The 21,116-nt window shown below is 36.6% G+C and overlaps 1 long non-coding RNA gene across 4 annotated transcripts in view; it reads left to right on the forward strand.

Moving 5' to 3' along the window:
- The window catches only part of LOC135289576 (uncharacterized), a 42,083-nt gene extending 36,475 nt beyond the window's left edge, over positions 1-5,608 (forward strand). For 2 of the 4 annotated variants that reach the window (XR_010352321.1, XR_010352320.1), the window contains exon 6: positions 730-971. This is a non-coding gene — a long non-coding RNA (uncharacterized LOC135289576). Of the gene's footprint in view, positions 1-729; positions 3,156-5,547 lie in introns of those variants that run through there. The other 2 variants (XR_010352323.1, XR_010352324.1) reach the window with 2 other exon arrangements.
- The last annotated feature ends 15,508 nt before the right edge of the window (positions 5,609-21,116 follow it).

The raw sequence follows: 21,116 nt of genomic DNA on the forward strand, positions 1-21,116 counted from the left end.
CAAAAAAGTGTAAAAAGAGAGGGAGATTCACATGCAAAATTCTCACCAAGCCTGGGAAAATGCAACAATGGCAAATGGACCCTACACAAGCCACACTTCTTCCACTCACCAGTGACACCCTTCTTCTCCAAAGTGAGAGTCCCTTTCCCCCACAGGAAGGTAAGGATGGTACCTAATAACCTGAAGGTCTTGGATGACTTCAGGCCCTTCCCTCTCTTGGCTGCTGAAAAATTAACCCTGTTCTTGGCTGAAACCATGACACACCATTGTTACTTAATGAGAAAATGCAATTTGTTTTTCTCCCACTATTAAATTTTTTATATATTTTCATCAAATATCCATGTATGATGTGGAGTTTTTTGGCATAGTTCTCTACCATCCTGCATTATGTAAGGTCACTTCTGACCGTGTTCTGTGAATATATAGGATTTTCAGACCAGAAAACCACAGACTAAAGCCACATTTCTAAATAAAGAAAATGTAGGCCCGTAATGTATCATTGTACAGCCACTCCTGTCTGACTTAAGTCACAATCCTAATAAAAATATGTAACAACTCAAATATTTTTTCCATTACTCATAAAGATATTAAAGGAATTATAATGAGAATTATAATTAATGTAGTTCAGATTTCTGCAAAAAAATATAAATGTGTATTTTGTAGGCTGTAGTATGGAAATTGTTTTCTAAAATGTGTATTTGTCTTTTTTTCACTGGTATGTTGTTGAAGAAAAAGGAAGGCAAGTCCTCTTCACTACCACACTATGGGAGGAAAAGAAATAAAATGTGCATTCCAGACACAGACCTTCTGTAATGCACTCTGCTGCTTTGAGTGGGAGGTTGGATGAAGTTGGAAATCCTACCTGAGTCACACGAAACCCTCCAATCTGCTAGTAACAGCTGTACTGTTTCCCTCAGACTCTGCTTAACTCTTTGCTTCCATTTACAAATCTTTAATTCTACATGGCAATGTGCCTGCATTTTGAAGCAAGTGGTCACTGAAAATTAAACTCTTAAAAGCCCTGACCAAAGAAGTTGGAGAGGGGAGCTCCACTGAGGTTTTGGTTGTGTTGCAGACTAGAGGAGTCCTTTTCACAAAGGAGAGGTGAAGTTGACAGCAGAAAACCCAAATTTTTTCATGCTGTCTAAGGAGTTCCTTTGCCTTGATTTAGCAATCACAGCTTCATGATTCAATCCCTTAAGAGGCCAACTGCCCCTCTGAAGGCAGGAAGTGTTTGATACCCCCATCACGTGAGACTTTCTCCTTCCTTTGACTTCTGCCTGAGGCCTCCTTTGACAACTGTCTGCACTGAATTGTACTCCAAAGAACAGAGAAAATGGCATCCAAATTCACAGTCCGAAGCCTGATTCAGGGTTGAAATAGTTACATACGGCAGATCTTGCTGTTCTGTCTGTGTCAGGAGCTTTCCATCATTATTTCTCCTACAGTTGAACTGCTGCATTAAACGCATGTATGAGGCAAAGAATCACTTACCTGGACATTCCTTAAGAGTCTTGGGTGCATCTAACTGTGAGTCCACATGACTGCCAGGGCTGGCCAGACAAGAAGAATGAGGCAGGAAATTGGAAACAAGCAGACTGGACGTTCAGCAAAGTTGAACTTGACTGCACTGGCTGCACTCCATTACTGTATCTTGTAAGACCTGCAAATATATCCCTGGAAAGCTGCTCTACTTTTCAGCCACATTGACTTACTACTAAAAATCTGAAATGCTGTGGGATAAAATGTGTACAGTGGTATCTAAGCATACAGATCTTCTGAGTACAGCGATGAGGGTTGCACCTCAGACCACAGCAGCCTGTAAAGGTTTGTGACATGTCTCTACAGTATGGCTTGGCTACTAGAGGTTCTTCAGCAGAATCCGTGCCTCCAGTAGTATTTCCAGTTATGAGAGGCACTCATCTTCAGCCTAAGCAACAAGTGCTTCCAGTTACATGTGCCAGAAAGTACTATATGTGTGCTCTTCTCATCACTGAATGGTATGGTTTATGTGAATTGATACTGTTCTCTCTCATTTTGGTCTGAGAGAATACAGAGGGAAATAGCATTGTCCGCCTCTCCCTGTGCACACATACATGCTGTGTTGATCCTTTTGCAACCTATGGAGGTAAAAGCATTTGAATACCTCTTAGTACAATGCTTGTATAATTATCCTGTTACAATCTGTGGCTATTTAAAATTGTCCACGTTCACCAGATGACTTGCTGATTACTATAATGAAATATCTCACCCAAAGTTTTGCTTTGGAAAAGTAGGAGTAATTTTTGTGTATACAGGATAAACAAAACATTTAAAAATAAATTTCCTAGAAAATCAGCTAGGATTTTCTTTGTGAACAGAAATATATTAAGAAAAAGGTTAAAAAGCCCATCCCCAATGCAACACAGAAGCACAGGATTTGTGCTGGTACTTTTCAAAATCCAGTGGGTTTTTACATGCTGGTGGCAGCACAGTTCCAATGTTCTTATGAAAACAGAACAGTTAAAAGACATTAAAGACTGTGTGCTGAAAGTACAGCAAACTGAATTTTAATATCCCTCACCTCTTCCAAATCTCAGAGGAGTCAGAAGCTCAAAATTCCCCCTTTGTGGGCTAGCAGTGGTCTTGTGTCTTGCTCCTTGTCATATAATGGCTGGAGGAAATCTCTGTCAGGCATCTTTGCAGAGTTTTGCTTTTATGAAAAAGAGATAGAAAAACAGATCTGGCATTTTAAGAGCCACAAAACTGCTAAGGCTTCTTTCACAAAGATCTCTCCATATCTGTGAGATTCTGTGAATGTAAACAGTTCTCTTTGGCCAGGAGTTTTCAGGTAAATCTGAAAATGTCAGCTGCACACATGTTAGAAGTAAATAAAAACAGTTAAAAATGTGATCATAGTTTGAAGTTCTTGTTCAGATTTATTCAGTGAAAATTGAATCTTTGGAAAAAAACTTCAGAATTTCTCCAACACTATTTTAATATTTAGGATATAAGGCAATATACTCTACCTCTTATATTTTTATGCACAATATTGGTTACAACACAAATGCAGTAATTTATCGTTAACAGTATATTTTATGTGGAAAATCTTGCAATGAAACTGTCCATTTTTCTCATAAAATAAACGAAAAAATGTTCATGCTTTGACAAAGATTAAATCATCTTTCAGTGCTTATCTGTGTGCTGTATTTGTGAATATGAATAGGTCATTGTCTTCAAAGTTACTGTTCATGCATGAAAAATTCAACATATGCATGAGCTTATATAGGAACTTGCTGTTAAATAAGTGTTAGGAATGTATTGTGCTTGTATTGCAATGTCAGTGTCTCCTAGATAGAATTTGAGAACATTTCTGTTGCTATGAGGAGCATTCACCCCCTGTGTCTTATCCTGTAATAGTTAGTGTGGTTATGTAGAAGACAGACTGTAATGTAGTCAATCTTTTAATTTTCATGAAAATCAAAATAACCTACACAGAGGTGATATATACTACAATATAAAAACCTTAAAAGTCATTAAATGTTAACTCCCTTCTTTCAAAAATCCCCTACTGCACACTTAAGGTGGTAGCTATGTAATCCCTTTTTCATTCAAAACTCATTTTCTTCAATCAAGTCAGTCCTTTATAAGATTAGAAGATGATAATGGAATGCAGTTGAATTTTGCTAAATAACTACATTTAACACAAAATTCCTAACTTTGGCCATACCTCATGTGTTCTAAGTGCTTCAGGCTACAGTTTTTGATCCTATGCATCCACAAACTGAGATAGCAAAACTAGAGACATTGAAAAGAAAAAGCTGAAAATTACTTATTAGATTAGGCTACACTTGGACTTTTTACTCATAAGAATCAATCTACTTGTAAGAATCAATCTGCTTCCACTATGTGGTGTTGCATACTGCAACGCCATATAGTGGAAGTAGATTGCACAGTCATGGCAGTTAATTTCATTAGTATAAGAAATAATTCCAATATTACAAGCAATTTGAATGGGTGCTATGGCATTTTGATCTTTAAAAAGGTGCTGCTGTTACTTATATCTGACAGAGTTTGAGGTCTTCCAAAGCAGTTCCTAGACCATTGTTACAACTAAACATAAAGATTAGATCTAAACTAAACATAGATCTTTTTCAGCTCTAACTATCTGACTACGCTTAACTGCAATAATCCCTTTCCATCAGTGCTTTGTAAAGCTTTGTGGAGACTCAGTGCCACCTTTCATTCCAACACATTCAGCTTCCATTGACTTCAGTGGGAAATGAAGGGCAACAACTTTGCTAAGAATCAAGTTGTAAGCATTACTCATCATGGTTTTTTCTGTTCATACAATTCTACAGGACACATTAAGACACAGAGCACTTTGGTTCAGAAAGCAAGAAGAAAACTAACTGTTTGAAGGCAAATACTGCCTGCCTGGCTCTTTCAAGTCACTAGGTCAAATTCTGGTTTTGGTGTAATCATAATTATAGGATTGCTTTCAATTTATGTGGGAGTATTGGAGACAGGAGTTTGTCCCACTGAGATTACTTTGTAGGCTGATGTAGCAACACATCAAGATAAGAAGAGATGGAAAATTTTGGCTCGCAAGGGAAAAACCCTCAGGATTTATAGTCTGACTGAGAAAACTAAGAGTGCATAGAATGCCTGATTACACTACAAAAAGGATGCTAAAAGTCTTATAATTTCTGGTTTTCTGTTTTTATATATACAAGGCAATACAAATCCTATGTTAAATAGAAAGTAAAGTGAATGTTACTAAAAAAATGACTTTGTCCCAAAGCAACGTCCCACCTGTCCCAATACATCTGAGGGTGTATCAAACAACTGTTTACACTGTCTCTCAAGTCCCACAGTAAAATGCATTACAGGGAAAATTAGTATGTTATAATATAATTTTTCAGCTGTTGAAAAAAGATGTGTTATGGTTCATATTTCACAACTGCAGTAAAATTAACTGATAGCCATACTCATCTTGGACCAATCCTGTAAAGTTTAAGAGTCCTAATTTTCTGCTTTTCTCTTGAGGTCATTGGGAGTCTAGAGCTAGCTGAGCATTTTGCAATCAAAATAAGAGGAGAAAAGTGGGTCTTTCCTCACTTCTCAAGACCACAGCCCACAGCCAATGATATAAAACTGATCGTACCATCACTAAATTAAGTCCAAGACACATCAGTATGAAACATGGTGCCAGTGAAATTTGCTCAGCATTAGATGATTTGTGTCTGTTTTTCTAACATTAACTTTGGAGGTCTCTTGGATAAACAGCAAGAGTATGAAAGAAGGTTGTTTTCTGCATCCCACTGGAAAAGAATCAAAAAGAATCATGTATGTGAACTGCTGTTACAATGGTAAAAAGTTTCTAAAAGTACTTTATTTGCAAAATATTTATGCAATCTCTGGGGGGGGAAAAAAAAGAAGGAGGATTATCTTAATCTTTACATCAGTTCTTATTTTAATGCCAAAAAAGATTGTCTGCTTTGGGAGGATAACAAATTTGACAATTTTCATCTGTCTAATAGATGTAAATTTTCTCTTTTCTTTCAGTGCTCTGATGGAGCAACATCACAGCTGGACACATTTTCTGAGGACTGTAAATTCTTTACTGAGGACTCTAGGGCTGTAACCTTGTTATTTCTTTACTTCAACTGGAATATTCCACTCTACTGACAATTACAAGCTTCTTTCCACTTGTCACTCAGTCAGTCACACCTCAAGGCCAACAAGGTTCCCCATTCAAGAGCTTTGTTTTAAGTAATCTCCTTACTCAAACTCTGAATGACAATGTTGAAATAGCCCTATGCAAATGGGCCATTTCTTTATTTAATCGTCAATCCCCATGTCTCTCATCTCCCAGATTATAACATCATCTTGATTTCATACGGGGTGAAAAGAAACAAGAGTTTCCATAGGATTTCAGCCTGACTTTTTAACCTGACTTTTCCTAAGAAACTTGATTTCTTTGAGTGTCAAAATCCCTTTGAATAATGTTTTAATTGATCACTGAGGGAAAAGAATCCAAAATCTTATTCTGTTGCTCTGATAAATTCAATATCCATCAGAGAAAACTGCAAACCATTCCATAATGTCTCAAAAATATGAAAATATTATCATTATCTTATAATTTAAAAAAAATTTAAAAGAGAAGATGAATGTCCACCTGAAGTCTGAGGCTACTTTCACAAAATTTAGATTCCTAAGTCATCCATTTTGTCTGTAAAGTTACCAATATGAAAAAAAATTACTGCTGTCACAAGAGCTCCACTAACAACTTTACCGTTAATATTCTTATTTTCTCCTTACAAAATAATTTGTTACAGTGTCATCCAGGTTTCTGCCCCCTGCATTATTCAGAATCTTAGACATGAACAGAAAGGCAACACCAAACAGAAACTCAATTACTCTCTTGCAATCCAAACACGATATCTCTGAATATGGCTGTACATTATAAAATATGAAGTTAAGAAAGTCAGTAAATGCATCATATTTATAAGCAGAGAAACTTGTTTTTGCAGAGATGCAATGAGGAACTAGTCAAATGAAAAACTGGAAACTTAGCATAAACTCAAAGGAAAACAATCAGGTAGGTAGATAGCTATACACTGATACATATCCAGGCAGAATTAGTTATGATGGTTTGCTCATTTAATGATTCCAAAAGCCTTCTTTATTTTGTAGCTTCTAACAACCTTTTTAAAAAATCTCTTGGGACCTTTCTCTAAATAAGTAATTTCTTTCTGGGAAAAATAAAGAAAAATGGTACATGGCACAAACACTAAAATCAAGAGAAATGTTACTCATATAGTCCAATTGTAATGTTCTTTCACCTTTTTATACAGCTTTTATCTTGGAGGAAAAAAATATCTTAATTCCATTATTCTCATAATTCCAACCTGGTGCATCATGACTCCCAAGAAACCAAACAAATAAAAGAAAAATATACCAGTTGAATTTACATATCTAATAGTCTACCTTCATCCATTCTTTAAAAGAAGTAGGGGTTAGCCCCTCTTGTGTCATAATCATTATGGCATTTTAGTCACCTTGACCCATCTACTTAATTTAGATATGTCCTTTCAGCATTAGAACTTCCATTCTAAAATACCGCTTTATAGTTATGAACAGCCAAGAGCAGGAGCAAGGAGTCAAACAAATTATCACTGGCTCTTAACATTTCAGTCCATTATGATGCAGACAAATGAAATGTTAAATGTAATAATGCTTGTAAAAATATGGTCTATCTGTAGCCTGCTCCACACTAAGGCTCTTCCCAGTCCATACTGGTAAAGCTATACAGATAACAGAAATGACTTGAAATAAAACTCTAGTGTCGGCATATTTGAGTAGAATTCACTGTCTGAAAGAGCAATCTTCTTAATTTTCTTTTTCTACCCCTCCTCATCAAATAGGTGGAGTAATTTCAAATAATTCCCTTATGAACTATAAGCTTGAGAGGGAGCAAGGAGTACAAAGATAATCTCCCTGCACAATATAACCCCCTTCTTCCTTCAAGATTTCACGGTCCCTAAAATTAGACGTCATTTAACCTCCCCAGGCTCATTGCCTAGGTCTCTTTAGATCAGAGGCTGCTGGTCCTATTGACTGGTGCCAAAGTACATATGATGGTTTTCCTGATAGACTCAACTGTCTGCCAGGGACTGAGCTGAGGCCACAAAACTAATTTAATGTTGGAGTTCAGGTTCAAGTAATTTTTAAAGAACATTAATGTAATTCATGTATTTTCTCTCCAAGAGAAGAAAAAAAAACCCCAAACCCATGAGAGGCTAAAGCAGAATAGTTTCTATACCGTAAGGATATAAGGTAATCTTAAATATGATAAATGTATGATCTGCCTATGACTTGCTGTCAATTACAGAATTTATCCAATATCAGATGAAACAAGTTTAATAAAACACTTAAGTGTTATAAGGTATGCTTTCTACCAACATGAATTATGTATCTATCTACAGCCAAATGTACGTGTTCTATCATTCTGAATATTAAATACAAAAACTATGTTTAAATAATGTGAAGGGTGTGATTTAAAGCAACAAAAGCCAATAAATTCAAAGTTTATGCTGGCACTCTATCCTTAACTCACACAAATTGTTTCAAACAGGTATAATGGCATGAATTACACCCCTCTTACATTTATATTTCTAATACCATGTTTGAATTTTTTGAGTTCTGTTAGTATAAGTCTCTGCATGAGTGTCTTTAAACAGAGTTCTAAATGTAATTTATTAGCTTCGTTTCTATTTTTTAAGACAAAAATATGACTTATGAAAAATTTTTAAAGGCTTTTTTTTTTTTTTTGTCTGAGGACGGAATAGCTCCCTTGGAACTGTTTTAGTTTGTTTAATACACAATCCAAATGCCTAAAACATTTATTAATTACCATTAACTTTGTATTATTTTCAAAAGAGATTGTATCAAGTCCCTCAGAATTTTTCTGATCTCTTGGATTACCATAGATCTGGCCAGATATTTAGTATGCCCATTAAATAATAATTATTATAAAATTGTGGAGTCTTAGCAATACAGACAATAACAAAGTGAATATCTGCAGTGTTTGTTTTAAATACTGTGTTGGGTTTTAGCTGCTTTGCTGTTTTTGTCTTTTTATATGTGATCACATAACTGTGAATAGGACTTTATGAACCCAAAGTAAATTCTACCCAAATGAGACCCATATGAATATTGTATGTAAGAATATTTGGGGGAAAAAACACCAAATGGTTGGAATGGTTCACACAAAAAAAAGTGTGATTTTTATATCTCTGGCAAGGCTGTTAGCCCAGAAGCACCTGTAAGTCCTTGGTGAAAGGCTGGGAATGAAGCAAGATGGCAGTTTCAACAGTTTTGTGTCTCAGTACAGCATATAAATGCAAATCTCAACATGCAGGCACAGATAATACAGACTTAAAATGCCATCTTAGTTCCTCCAGAGAGAAGTGTGAATTATAGGCAGGTTGGCAGCATAGAATGTATTTGTTAAACAGGAGAAGTTCTGTAGGATAGTACAAAAAGAATCTCAGACTTGTAAACTGAGTTGTAAGTTTCAAAATGAATTCAAATATTTTGGGAAAGTCACTCAATAATGTTCTCTCTAAAATTTCTCATCTGCAATACAGGAATACTTCGTTAGGGGAGTCTCAAAGTTTTTGTTTGTTATTGCTGCTATAGCACAGAAAAATATATACTACATGTATGCAAAATCCTATTATCATATACTTATTACTTATCTGTTTGTATGTATGTAAAAAGGGGTTTTTTTTGGTTTTTATTATGGACAGCTGTTTCTAACTTCACCAGTGTTTTCCAGGTAGCTGAATCCCTGATGAGTGCTCTCATTCCGATGTGTGCATTTATTGAGTTAATTTGAACTGAAATATGACCATGCTAGACTGCAAATCTGTTAAGTAAAGAAACCCCTTAAAATTACTCTAGTAATTTTTTAATACATGTTCAGAAAAAGCTGCTTATATTTCTCTTCAATTTAGTTATACATCAAATATTATTTTCATTGTGAACATTTTTCTTCTTCACCTTTAGGTGAGAGAATACAAAAGCACTAGTGAATGTGGAAATGTCTCCACATGTTTTCATATTGTTAATCAAAATCAGTTTTATTCTGTTGTTCTGAAGTCTGCATGTCTGAAATATGTGTAACTCAACTACATGAATTTACATTTTTAAACATGTTTTACGTATCATAAAGTATAAAGGTGCATGCTCTTCTAGATCTGGCTCACAAATGCTAATTCTTAAGATTCCTATGATTCAAGACTCTTCTATAATTGTCAGCCTTAGTACACACACTGTCCGAGGAAGTTGCTAAAGATCACATCACAGCGAATTGTCATTGGAAATACCAAACCAAATGAATAAACCAAACAGAATATCCTTTGTATGAAAACTACAAAATTTATTTTGTACAGGAATTGGAAAGGCCGTGGAGAAGTCTCTGTCTCTTGCACTTAGATGGATTCAGTATACAGACACTATTTCAGATTTAGTTCAGAGGATCATCAAGATCAATTGAGAATTTAATTCCTATTGCATTAACACTGTGGTGTTTGTGGCTATATCAGATGCTCTTCATCCAAAGAATAATTATTTAGATCACTGATTAACTGTGGTTTTAAGTGCAGGTTCATAACCTTCTGCTAATGTTTCACTTGAAAAAGACTACGTACTTAAATATTTCAAGTGAAAGCCCACTTACTGTTGCTTTTTCCACTTAAAGCATGAGGGTTTATCAATGTATATACTTGGCTAATGTAATTTCATAATTATGTAATACTACCGTATGTTTAAAAATCATTCATAAACTTATGCCCACAGAGAAAAAGCCAATATGTTAAGGTTGACCAGATTTGTTTTGTTGGTTATAAGCTGTATGTATATATCATACTACACAGTTCAGAACAAAGTATATGTTTATGACTACATGAGCATCTCTCTAAAATAAGTCAGAGGAGAAAGAAAGAATACCTAATACAGAAATGGACTGTATTGAATGCAGAAGGTATCTAAACCTTCACAGTTTTATCAGAAAAGAAAGTGCAATATAGCAGGTAAATGATGGTAGTTATGGTGATTTTAATTACTTTGAGTAATTTATGTTTCAAGGATTTATTAATTTCCTTTTTAATCTTTAAAGAAGCATGAAAAGGAAAATCTGTATTTGGCTCTGAGTGGCACAACTCACTTTTCAGAATGGGATAGGATGGGATAAATTCTTTTACTGCTGCAGCTGATTGCCAATGGAGATTTATGTTTTAGCAAACAGTGATCAGAAACAGAGGTAAAAAAGGAACAATGAGTTTTGTTCTCTGTTTTACGATGCAGAAAAAAAAAATTCAGGTCTTGTTTTCTTTTTAGCTTTTTTTTAAAGACATTCTAATCGTTGTGGGTCTTTGAAACCTATGAGTTTCAATTAAAAGGTTAAAGAAGCTATTATATTGATGGAACCATAAGTTGAGAAGTTAAACTGAAGGAAGGAAATATATTCTAATTGCACAAACACTGCCTGTTCATGCCTATTTTTAAACAAGTAAGGTTTAGAAGTCATATGTTTATAGAATTTAGAAGACATTATCTTCATATAGCCTCCAGTGAGCAGCTTTTGTTCAAAAAAATTCTATACAGAGCTGTGATTACTCAGCATTCCTGCAATACAGGTCACCTTATTTTACATGAATATAATGAAGGCTAGTAATATGAATACTTAGAATTTTTCATAAATTTGAATCTCTTTGGTTTCCAAAGTCCTTATAAAATATTTTTTAAATCTTTATATTTTTGTTCTATTGCTCAGATGACCCTGAAGCCATGAAATATAAATTAGAGAGAGGAGCTCTAAGAAGGGTACATAATTTAAGCTGCTGAGATGCTTTGTGAGATATGAAACACTGCTGTAGAATTCAAGGTAGCATTTGGACACTCAAATCTAGAAAGTCTTCACAATGAGATACTGTGTGTACAAAATGTGCTAGTGAACTGATAGCCTATCCAGATTTAAGAAAGTGCATAAAAAGTATTGACATAGTTTCCTCCAAGCATAGGAATCTTAAAACAAGGAAATCTCATGTTGTAAGGGATTCTAGTTGAGTACCTGGAAATTATAGGGTTCTAGCTGCCATTGCACTTATTGGCCTATCCCCATTTTCATCATATCTCCTGTCCCTTCTCAAGCTTCATCCAGCCTCCTTTTTTACTCTAGGTTCTTCTCATCTCTAGTATCTCTCAGTTCTCTTAACAGGATTAGTTTTTCCCATTCAGGAAGAACAGTGGCTGGTTGAGAGCAAGATTTTAAAGATAGAAACTTTACACTGGCCTTTTAAAATTAAGGAAAAGCTCCATTCTACACAGTCCACCTGAAAACATGAAGTTCCACTTGAACAGAAGGAATTACAGCACAGCTTCATGACCAAGCAAGATCTGTACTATTGACAAGCTTTGTTTTGAATTTTAATTTTTTAGAATATGTTTTTTAGAATATCCTGATGGATATCACCAGGAAATACACTTCTGACTATTGTCATAGTCCCTAAATTTGTCTAGGAATCCTTTACCTGTAAAGGATTATGCCTTTTCAGGATGCCTGAAAAGGATGCCTTTTCAGTCTTGGGATAATCAAGAGTAAAAAAGAACAATTTTCTATACTCAGGTTTCAGAAGGGGAAACTCTTATTCAGAAACATCTTAAAATTATTGTTTCAGCAACTGAGGTCTTGTGTGGTGTAGAGCATGGCAGGTAGGATTACGTAGAAGACTTTTGCTGTAATCTAAGTAGGACTGGGTGGCTGATGGTGCTAACTGAAGGAAGGGCTAACCACCACAGAGCTGAGCGGTGAATTGGACAAGAAAGATTCTTGGTTTCATTTCTGAAGGAATTACAAGTAGGTGCACTTGGTACTGTGTGTTCTTAAGACCAGACATGAAACAAAAAAGTGAACCAAATATGTTATTAATATCCATGAACAGCAAAAAGTTGGCCTGTTACTCTCTCCAATGAAGTAAACAGATACTTTTTCCCCTAATCTCTCCTTGGATACTTCAGTGTCCTTTCAATCAAGTGCTGCTTTAGCTCAGCTATTACAACTTTGTGGCTTTCACTAATGAGATGAAGGTGTGTTCATCTCATTCCAACTCCTTTTACTTGTTTGACACACAAAAATAGAGAAGAGACATAGATTCAATTCCCATGACTAGGCCAATACACAGCAGGAACTTAAAATAGCATTCAGCTAATTAAACGACAGCAACATAACCAAAGCCTAGCAAACACTAGGGCAGAATTAACCAGAATAAGAATTTCCTGTATTACAGTGAGATGCTGCCTCAAGTAATCCTGTGTGTTTACCTAAACACCAGAAAAGTAGTGCTAAAATTGTCATGAGGAATGCAAATCCCACTAGTTCACTCTGAATAGAAATGTAGTTCACTCCGAAATAGAAATGTGTAGAAATAATCTACTTATTAAGATTTATTGAATTATCTCAATGCAAAAAAAAAAAAAAAAAAAACCCAGAAAAAACACCCCAAAAACTTCTCTTTATATATAGATACAACTATTGTTAACTTAAAACTGAATTGGAGCAACTGATGTGCTAACAGTATCTTTAAAACATCAGTGGGGACACCCCTGCCTCCTTCTGTTTTCTTGGCAGGGGGTGTGGGGAAGGAATCTGTGAATCTCTAGTTGTACAAATTCAGCTTGTACAAAGGAACAGCATAAGAACACACAATCCAAAATCTAGTACAGATAAAGGAGTCTGTCTGTTACCTTCATGGGCTGTAGATAGTAGCACAAGTGACTTGCACTTACCTGATGATGTATAGAGTACAAAAATTCCAAAATGTTGCAGCAACAGTATGTTTGAAAAAAACAAAATCAAGTCTACTGTGAGAAGAATCTCTGTGTTGTTTTAACATGAGTATCCAAGATACTAAATGAATGCACATTGTGTTTGAATATTTAGCTACATTGTTAATGAAATTTTAAAGTAGTTTTAGTACTATATAAAAGTTTATATATTTATATATATTATATATATATTTCTTTCTGTCAATATAAGCTAGACATCTGTGAGTTATTTCCTCTGTTATCATAATAATTAATAATTGAATAAAGAAAGAAAAAGCTATAAATTACTTTTATTCTTCCTTTATATGCTTCAGTGTATTAAGTTGTTTGGGTAATTCATACAATAGAGTTCTCAAAAACCTGTGTGATTATAAATGCTGTAATCTACATGATCAAAACAAAAACATGAATGTATAACAGAAGACATTAAAACCAGAGAAAAACAAGAGCCAAAAAATGCCTTCCTGACCTCATCCTTAGTATTATAATGGTTATGAAAACACTGAGACAGAAATTATGAAGTCACTTAGATAAAAAATAAAGAGTGATATGATCACTGTTACTTTTCTTTCTGCAAGAAATTGATCCTGACAAGAGCTTTGTGAATTTTCAGGAATTAGGCATGATTTTCCAAGCATTTTATAGCATAGATACATAATTATTTAAGAAAGAATGATTATAACCCATTATGATTTTGAGGGTTTAGCACTTTATACTTGTGGTCAGGTCTAAATACTGACATAAAATTTACTGACAGTAAATACTAACATAAAATACAAGTCTGAGGAAACATGCAATCTTTGATTGGGACATCATGCTCATCTGGAAAGTGTCTGTTGAACATTAATCATACTCCAATTACGTTGTGACTCATGATTTACTCTAGGCAAAAGACAAGAAACAATACTGAACAAATTCCTGAAGAAACAAACAAAACAGGAGCTGAAACATAAAGTAAATAAAGCTTTTATTGCCTTTAATAGTTTTCAGTGCTCTTGAATGTTTGGTATTTAACATTATACAAAACTGTATATTTATTATTCCCACCCACCAATTTCAAGATACTATTACTACTGTTACTACTGTTGATAGTGATAACTATTGTATTAACATTATTGCTGTTACACACATACTGTAACATTTTTTAAGTCAAAACTGCATTTGGCTAATTATGTTAGGCCTTAAATGGTAACATTTGAGCATTTGTGCTGTATCTTGGGATAGAGGCCCTCAATCAAACTGAATGCTTTCTCAGCTTACAGATCATTCATATAGCTCTGTGCTGTCACATATTATCTGTGGTAAATTACCTCTAGATATTAAATGCTATTAACAAATACAGCTTGTTTTAGAGACAGCATAATAAAGAAACTGTACAAGAACATAATTGCAGGAACCTTAATTATTATCAAACTCATGCATTCTTGTAAGACGCATTGCTTTTACTGCTCATCCTTCCTGGAAATTGGAGTATTTTTGAAATCTACTAATAAAACAAAAATACACAAATGGTACAATTCTTGAATATCTCCAGTGAGGGAGTCTTCACAGTCTCTCTGGGTAACCTAGCACCTAGATCCATCCTCTTGCCACTGCCCCTTCAGACATTTATAGACACTGATGAGGTCCCCTCTCAGTCTTGGCTCTTTGAGGCTGAACAGACCCAGTTTCCCCAGCCTTTTCTCCTAAGAGAGATGCTCCTATCATCTTTGTCACCCTGTGCTGGACCAGCTCCAGCAGCTCTGTGTCTCTCTGGTCCTGAGGAGCCCAGAACTGGACACAGCACTCCAGATGTGCCTCACCAGGGCTGAGTAGAGGAGCAGGATCACCTCCCCCCACCTGCTGGCACTGCTCTTCCCAATGCACCCCAGGACACCATTGACCTTCTTGGCCACCAGGACACACCGCTGGCTCATGGAGAGCTTGCTGTCCACCAGGAACCCCAGGTCCTTCTCCTCAGAGCTGCTTTCCAGCAGGTCAGCCCCAGCCTGTGCTGCTGCCTGGGGTTCTTCCTCCCCAGGTGCAGGAGGCTGCATTTGCCTTTGTTGGATTTCAGACAGTTCTTCAGTGTCCCTCTCTCCACCCTCTGAAGGGCAGCACGGCCCTCTGGGGTATCGGCCGCTGCTGCCAGCTCTGTGTCACCAGTGAACTCGCTGAGGAGGCACCTGCCCCTTCACCAAGGCACTGATGGAGAAGTTAAACAATACCAGGCCCACTCTTGAATCTGGGGTTCACCACTTGTGGCAGGCTTCCAACCAGACCCTGTGCCACTCATAACAATCCTCTGCGATCTGCCATTCAGACAGTTCTCAGTTCACCTCTCTGTCCCCTCACCCAGGCCACACTTCCTGAGTTTTGCCTGTGAGGCTGTTGTGGGAGACAGTATTGAAAGTCCAGGTGGAACAATATCCACTGCTCTCCCCTCATCCATCTGTCCAGGCAGTTGTTTCACTGTGGAAAGCAATCAGATTGGCCAGGCATGATGTCCCTTTGCTGAAGCCATGCTGACTCCATCCTGATCTCCTTCTTGTCATCCATGCGGATAGAGACGGCCTCCAGAATGAGGTGGCCCATCACCTTTTCAGGGACTGAGGTGAGGAGTCCCCGAGTAGTCCCCTGAGTCCTCCTTCTTGCCCTTTGTGAAGACTGGGGTGACATTTGCTTTTTTCCAGTCCAGAGGAACCCCTCCTGATTCTTCATGACCTTTCAAAGTGGCCCAGCCATGGTGTTCACCAGCTCTTTCAACATTTCTAGATGCATCTAATCAGGAGCCATGGATCTGTGGATACCAGATTTGCCTAGGTATTCTCCCACCCAATCCTAACCAAGGGAAAGTGTTCCTTCCAACATTCCTTTATTCTGATCTCCTCAGAGATTCCTGAGGGCTGGTCTTGTCAGTGAAGTTCAATGCAAAAAAGGTGCTCAGTAAGTCCGCCTTCTCTGTGCCCTCTGTTACCAAGGTTGCCTCTCCATTTAGTTACAGGCCCAAATTATTCTTAGCTTTACTATTTTTAGTGAAGCATTAGTAGTTTAATAGTATGTTGTTTTCAGGATTTCCACTTGGAATGTCCAGTACTGCTTTTGTCTCTCTTCTTTAGTGTTTAGAAAATGTATAAAATTATATTAAGTAAATTGACATCTTAACATCCTCTACATTACTTCTCTTTATTTTATACTATTGAATAGTATAAAGTAGTCTTTTAGTTATGTTGTCGGTGTACTTCAGAGAAAAAATACATTGGTGTTTCTATGAGAAGTTTAGATACCCTGATGTTGCAGTGATAATGATCTTGATTAAGATTTGTAATTTTTTATATTTTTACATGAATAGAAAGGACAATCCTCTTACATGTGAGGCTGTAGAATAACCTTAATAACCAAATAAGCATTTGTTTATGCTATCTTATGCTGCCTATTAGTGCTGAGGTCTTAAAACCTTGAGACCTTAAGACCTTGATGGAGGCCCTGAGAGTTACACCATAGTCTTGATGCTTAGTACTTCACATCTACTCCAGATTTAGTGTTGGAAGAAGCATGTGTACATATCATACAAGCATGTTCAGATCAACTTCACAGTGCATGTAATATTTGTCCTACTCAGAGTACAATGTATTATGGGGTCGGTTGTATTTGACAACCTGGATTTACTGTGCACATACAGTACTCTAAGGACCAACACTAGATAAGGTCCCTCAGAAAAGTCTGGCAGTATATTCTTAAAAAACTGGACAGTCGTGAGATCACCTAAGCCCCAAACATAGTGGAAGAACTACACTTTACAAAAAAACAATAGAGCATATTATAACATGTAAAGCAACAAAAGATGTGAAAATAGACTTACATAGTTTGCATTGCCATGATTAACACTACAGTATATGTTCAGATCATGATCTTTCATGAGCTTTTATTGTTGAAAACAGTTACAATTTTTCTTGTAAATAAGTGAAAGTGTCGAGGACACGCCTTAATGGTTTCTTTCAATTCTTATAATCCATATAGGAGAGCTATTTTGGAATACAGTCTGAATATCTAAGGTTACTCAAGATGACATGAAATAAAGCTTCATTCCTCTTCCTAGCCCCCAGAAAATACCCAAACCGATGACCAAAAAGAAACAAAAGGAAAATTTGCAATTGACCTCATTTGAGCACTCTCCTGTTCCATTTTCATCAGGTTGACTATCTGACACTGGCAGTTGCTAGCTCTTTTCTGTAAGTCTTTATGTTCTATAAAATTTATATGTGAAGTTTCCAAAAGTTTTAATTTTACTCTTACTGAGCCAACATTACCGAGTATGCTAAAACAAGCCCTGTTAACCATATTTATATTATATCCAGTTTTCTTTTGGGGACTTTGCAGTAGCCTTCAGCATAGGCTCCCAGCCAGTGTGTATTGGCTTAAAATCCATTAGTTTACACTCTTCTACCATCTGGATGTGAAATAAAATTAAATTCTTAGAACTGTAAGCCGCAGCTGTCTGTTAGCCAGGTCATTATCATTGCAATATGATGGATAAAAAACTGGCCAACATGGTAGTAGTGAAGGAGAGAGTTTCACTGTCTTTCTGGTAAACTGTACTTGCTGGGCATTTTGTTTGAAGCAGATGCTACTTCTCCTATTTCCCCCTTCCTAAAAGACACCATCCCCTTTCCTGTTGTGCTGAGCAGATGTTTTGCTCTGTGTTCTGCCCAGGTCTCTGTGAAATCTACCAAAAGACTCCTGGAAGGGAGGCTGGCCCAGTATCTCATGTGACTGCTGGAAAAGAGAAGGCATGGGTCAACAAGCAGTAGGCAGGAATGGACCTATTGCCAGCATATACTACTGAGTATTGTGTCGGTGAGTGCTGCTTCATGGCATCATGGTTTCATCCCAGCAGACAGCCAAGTCCCACAGTCGCTTGCTCACTCCCCCACCAGCAGTATCCATGAGACAATGAGAAGGGTAAAAGGTAGAAAATTTGTGGATTGAGATAAAGGCAATTTAATAAGGGAAAACAAAAGCTGTACACAAAAGCCAAGCAACACAAGGAATTTTGTGTTTCTTTCTTCCTCTTTCTTCCCCCCATTTCATATCCTGAACATGCTGCTACGTGGTGTGGGGTCATGCCCCGTTGGTCAGATGGGGTCACCCATCTTGGCTATGTCTCCTCCCTGCCTCCCATGCACCCCCAACTTCCTCCCCAGTGTGGCAACATGAAAAGCAGAAAAGGCCCTGGCTGTGTGCAAGCCCTGCTCAGCCGTAACTAAAACATCTCTGTATTACCAACTCTGTGTTCGGTACAAATCCAAAACATAGCCCTATATCAGCCATTGTGAAGAAAATTAACTCTACTCCAGCCAAAACCAGCACACATGGGAAGGTCTTGTCTCCTCCTCTATATTAGAATAGTAGTATGTAGTGTCATTTAGCGAAATTAAATGTATGAGAAATTCTGTGTATGAAAGGGTTTGCACAGACAGCATGTGCCCTCTGAAGTCTCAAATAAATGGTAGGTGCAGTCTGTACATTTACGTCATATAAAAGGATTTTGTGATGCAAGTAACTGGTCTGGGCAAGAAAGGACAAAATTTCAGTACTTCCCACAATACTGCATTTCATCGGTAGTCAACTTCTACTTCAACCCCAAGACATGAGAAAGGAACAAAATTTCTGGGACAGCTGCAGAGTGATGTGCGGGCTCATCCAACTGAGCAGAAGAAACTCACTGATGTAAATGGGATGAAAATGTATTTTAATTTTTCTAAATAAAAGAACGGGCAATAGGTGGTAAGGTGACTGGCAAGGCCACACAGTGATTGACAAAGGTGACTGTATGCAGACACTGAAAGACTTTATGGATGCTCTAAAGATCAGAGAAGATGGAGATTATAGCAGTCCACACTGTAGGAGAACACTGGAAGAAGAAGGAATAGAGGAAACTGCCAGCTTACCTAAGAACTTGTAAATACTACTGAAAAAAAGAACATGGAGGGCCAACCCTGAGTAAGAAGAATGGCCTACTAAGCAACACTACCACAGCGATAAATTGGAAGAAGGGCCTGATTGAAGGAGAAGAAAAACAGGCACATATTACCTGCACTGATGATCAAAACAGAAATGAACAGAAGGTGGTAATAAGAATCAGGTTTAGAAATAGCAAGTTTCTAATGTGTAAAACAACACATTTTTCAGGAAAGAAAAGGAAATATCAGAGAGAAGAATGGTCAAGGAAAGGCCTGAAAATGCCAGAATGAAGGAAATAAAAAAATGTGGTCTAATATCCACAAGTGGATATCTCTTGTGGTCTAATATCCACAAGTCATCACAGACTGACATACACAAACACTTCTGAGAGATTTTAAAAGTAAAAAGACACTATTGAGGTTCCACCACTCAGACTGAAAAGCACTGATGAGCAAAAGGGGTATAATGTGACAATTGACAAGGTTCTAAATAAAATTTTGCAATAAATATAATAATAAAAACCTTGTAATAATTAGAACACAGAGCTGAAATTTTTAGGCATAAAAGGAAAAGAGTGTGAAAGAAAGTGGTGGGCCTCCTGGAGGTCAGTAGAGCTGCAACTCATACTTTATATTGTTTAGACATGAGTACAAGATTAGAGAAAAGCACTCTCTGGTTTCAGTAAGAGGTTTTGCTTGGAGGCAAAGGCAGTATGTCTGCTGGCAGTGGCAGACAACTACTGTTTCAATCCAAGAAACGGCAAGTTAGATAATGCAAAAAATTAAGCTAATTAATAATATGTATGCAAACTAATCTGCAGTAATTCTGGTTCTGTAAACCATAATTTTTATTACAATTCTTTATCAATGTAACCAGCAGTACTTAAATGAAAATAATTATTTTAAAAATCAGATTAATGAAGGGTATTGTTTTACCTTCTGTTATATGTTTTTAAGTTTTTTCTACTACCCTGAATGCTGATGAAGATGCGTAGATCCAGATGTTTCATTTTCTAACTGAGATGGAGGCTGCATAGTTACCTGAACCTTTGTGTGAAGTTAACAGTGAAACACACTATTTCTTTATTATTTTGGTTACTGGAAAATAACAGATCCAAGCACAGCACTTCTGGAAGCAGCACTGTATATAATACTATATAAGTATATAATCTGTACAAAGGAAATGTCCACTCAAATAAGCTTTAAAACAGTATTCATACAGAGATATTGTTCAATAGGAAAAAAATTCCATTAACATGATGCAAAGAAAAAGCAAATCATGTTCTCTCAATAAATGGACCAGATAAGATGCCAGTTATTGATTTAGTCTGGGATACTGGAATACTAAATCTTCTTCTGTATCCAGGCACAGTTCATCTTTTGGAACTCCCATGGTGATGTATTTTTATGTTTAAAAAATATGAATCCTATTTAAGAGCAATGACATAAACAGGTTTTGTTTAGCTACTGGGAGAAATTACTATTTTTGCTGAAATTTTCTTGCATAAATATTGTCTTCTAGATTTAATATTTCTTTCCATTTTTGTCCTCCAGTCATTGAAGCATTGTTACTTTATGCCTCTACAGTGTGATTTGATAATACAGGCCTTCTAATTCCTCCTTCTATTTCAGAGCTTCTTTCCCTGTGAGTATAGGTGTATGGTATACTATTGTGCAAAAGATTTTCAAATAGAAAGGTCAGCCTGTCACTACACAATGGCGGGATCTAGAAAAAGGACAATGACTGAAAATGTTGTCTTCCCGAAGTCAGTCAGGGGAGTGCTACTGTGACCTTGGACC

Source organism: Passer domesticus, chromosome Z (genome assembly GCF_036417665.1).
Source record: "Passer domesticus isolate bPasDom1 chromosome Z, bPasDom1.hap1, whole genome shotgun sequence".
NCBI classification, from domain to species: Eukaryota; Metazoa; Chordata; class Aves; order Passeriformes; family Passeridae; genus Passer; species Passer domesticus.